Here is a 3,293-nt window from a genome sequence, read left to right as displayed (position 1 = left end):
GTTGCTGACTCTGATTCTGGGCATCACCCTCTGGCTCCTGCTGAGTCTGGATCCAGGCACAGGAGGACACAGCAGGACCTACAGGGTATGAGAGCAGAACTTCGTTTTCCTTAGGCGAGGGTGGCGCTAAAAATCATCCCTCACCTCTAGTTGTAGCCCTAGTTCTTACAGATAAACAGTAAACTCTTCAGTGTTAATTTACATGACCTCAATTACTTTAAAGAAAAACATCAAAACATAAGGCGGGGCTGGATTGGGCTGTTGAAGGCCCCACGTGCGCGCGGGGTGCAGGAGAACAGGTGCAGGAGAACAGGGCAGGGCGTGGAGGGCAGAGGGTCTGGGGTTTACACAGCGCTTTAATTTGTTTTTAAAAGGATGCTCCCCTCACCCTCTCTCAGTAGCTGACCAGCTGGCAGGTCGACCAAAGGCCGGAGCCCCACTGCTCCCGAGCCCAGGATGTCCCTGCACCAGAACAGATCCCCGAGACCGAGACCAGACCGGGAGCACAAGGTGGGCGTGGCTGGCCCAGGGACAGCCCCTCGGTGGAAGCGGGGCCTGGGACCCGGAGCCCTGCGTGCTGGGTCCTGTTGGGTTGGGTACAGATTCTGCCCAGCGGACTCCAAGGCTGGCTTTCTGACCCCAAAAGCTGTGCTCTTCACCTGTCACCTCCTTACCAAGTCTCTCCCATGTATTCTGTCCCCTGAAGGATTATGTTACCTATGGCAGTCATGAGAACATCAAGATATGATGAACATTTTAGGCTGGAAAAATTAAAAGAATGGCAGAGCCCGAGTTGCTTTCATGGAGTTGAATAAACGTGGCATTTGGGGGCATTATTTTGGCGGTGGAACATAAATCCCTTAAGATTAAGAACGATTTGGTCTTAATATAAGGTTAGTGCAAAAATAATGTCCAATTTAGAGACCTATTTTAAAAATGAAAAAGCCCATGATTATGAAAATATTTATTCATTAACATAACCTCCTTTGCTTTCTAGAACCTCATTCCTTCTGTCAAATAGCTTATAAATGACACACTTGTAAAATTCTTTAGGTTTTGCAGCAAAATATGAACCCAACTCATTTTCAACCTCTTCTCTTGATGTCAATCTAAGATCATCAAAATGTTTCTGTGGTCCCCGAAACAAGTGATATGTAATCAGAAGGAGCAAGGTCAGGAGACTATGAAGGATGAAGCAATATTTCCCAACCAAGCTCTTTCAAGAAATTTTTGGTGAGTTTGGCTGTGTGAGGACGAGCATTATCGTGATGGAAGATGACACCCTTCCTGTTGACTAAGGAGGGTCCCTTTTGGTTCAAAGCTGCTTTCAAATGATGAAGTTGCTCACAGTAAAGATTAGCAGTAATTGTTTGATTGTTGTGTAACATCGTAATGGACAATTTCTTCCATATCCCACCACACACTCAACATGATCTTCTTTGGATGAAGTCCTCCTCTTGGTTGTTGAACTCTTCTTCCTCCCGGACTGATCCATGATCAGCAGCATTTAATGTTATCGTAAAGGATCGCCTTCTCAGTGCCAGTAACAAGCCTACCTAAAAATGGTGCCTGAAGGTGTCGCGAAAGCAATGATTCACAACAAGCAACACGCTGTTGCGGTTTCTCTGGAGACAGTTCGTGTGCGACCCATTTTCCAACTACTGAAACCTTTCTGATCCTTTTCATTTGGCGTAGCACGGATGTATGGGCTGCGTTACATTGTTCTGCAAGTTCCCTAGAGGTAATGGTGGGGTTTTCTATGACAACAGCTTCCAACACTTCGGAATCAATTTTTTTTGGATGACCCTCTTTGGCTCGTTTTTCAAACTGAAATCCCCACTTCAGAGATGGGAAAACCACCTCCTGCAACGTCTTTCAGTCACTGCATTGTCCCCATAAGCGCTCTGAATAGACTTTGCTGCTGTACTTGCACTGGCACCTTTATGGAACTCAGAGAGTAAAACATTTCTACTGTGGTCTTTTTTTTTTTTTTTTTTTAAGCATTTGTCTTTAATTATTGTTTTTAGGAAATCGATGGCAAACTATATACACTGTGGAGTCTGGACTCCTCCATCACAGAGTGTGAATGATGGTCTGGTTCCAAAGCTCCTGAACGTACTCTTTGGCATGGGCAACTGCTGTCTTTGGTGCCTCACATGGAGGGGAAGGACCTTCCACCAGCTTCACAAAATAATGGCAATAAACCTTCTCCATGACCCCACAGTGACCTCTGCCGTGGTATTGAATGCGTTTCAGGTACTGGCCTCGCCCTGAGGTGGACTCAGCTTACCTGTGTATAAATTGGATCTGAATTCCACATTGTGGTCTTTCACTGCCATCTCTTGTGCTTCTAAAAGAATCTCTTTAATTATTTGGGCTCCTTTTTTGTCACTGAATTCCAGTTGAGCCAAAGCCTGGTCAATGGACATTCCTCAAATCAACTTTGCCAAATACCACATCTGTCTTTGCTGTACTTTATTTGTCTTCGACAATGGCAGATTTCTGCTGGTCTCCAAGGTTCTCCAGGCAGTTGTGGAGGATAAACAATTTTATTCTTCTTCTCCCATTTTCCAGAAATGTCAAGAGAAGCACTGGTGTGGAGGTGTGATTGGGGTAAAACATTCTGAGATGAAAGAAGCCCCAAGGCCGGCTTCCCTCTCAGATTCTGCGTCCACAACGCACCCAGGCGATCTAGAACTGCTGCCGCCACCTTTCTCCCACGCTCTACTCTAATGTGGTCTTTAGCTGGGACGAACATGGGTGCAAATATTGCGGATGATCATAAACAATACTTTGATAACTGGAAAAAATAAGGTATAAATTAGTCGTTGTGACATCAAAAAATTAGAAGAGGAGGCACAAATTTAATAAGTACTATCTAAAACTTTCTTTTTAAAAAGTCGGACATTACTTTTGCACCAAACTGTTGTGTTCCCCAGAATAGAACAGCGCCTGGCATAGACTAGGTACTCAAAGGATTCGCAGACTGGGACTGGCCCAGGATCAAATTTGGCCCGGAGTGTGGCTCCAGTGTTCCTGGTGGCCCGCTGGGGGGTCCAGGCAGCCACGGGGCGGGTGGCCGGTGGGTAAACGCAGCAGGCCCCCAGCTCGCTCTGCTGGACAAGCTGGGTCTGGGCCCGCCAGGTAACTCCTGACGCTTCAGGGTCTGGTAAAGCACTGGTCTCCTCATAAAGAATGTTGCACTATTTTATAGGATGCTGTGATTTGTCTCGTTTTCAGAACAGCTCCTGGACATTTCCTTAATTTTGCCCCTTTGCTGTGGGGGCAGGAAG

The 3,293-nt window shown here is 46.2% G+C and overlaps 1 pseudogene; it reads right to left on the bottom strand.

Moving 5' to 3' along the window:
- Positions 1 to 2,073: 2,073 nt before the first annotated feature.
- Positions 2,074 to 2,459, bottom strand: LOC150005691 (large ribosomal subunit protein uL22m pseudogene; annotated as a pseudogene).
- Between the last annotated feature and the right edge of the window lie 834 nt (positions 2,460 to 3,293).

This window comes from Furipterus horrens, unplaced genomic scaffold (assembly GCF_987537825.1).
Source record: "Furipterus horrens unplaced genomic scaffold, mFurHor1.1.pri manual_scaffold_6, whole genome shotgun sequence".
Classification (NCBI taxonomy): Eukaryota; Metazoa; Chordata; class Mammalia; order Chiroptera; family Furipteridae; genus Furipterus; species Furipterus horrens.
This window is presented reverse-complemented; position numbering and strand designations above follow the sequence as displayed.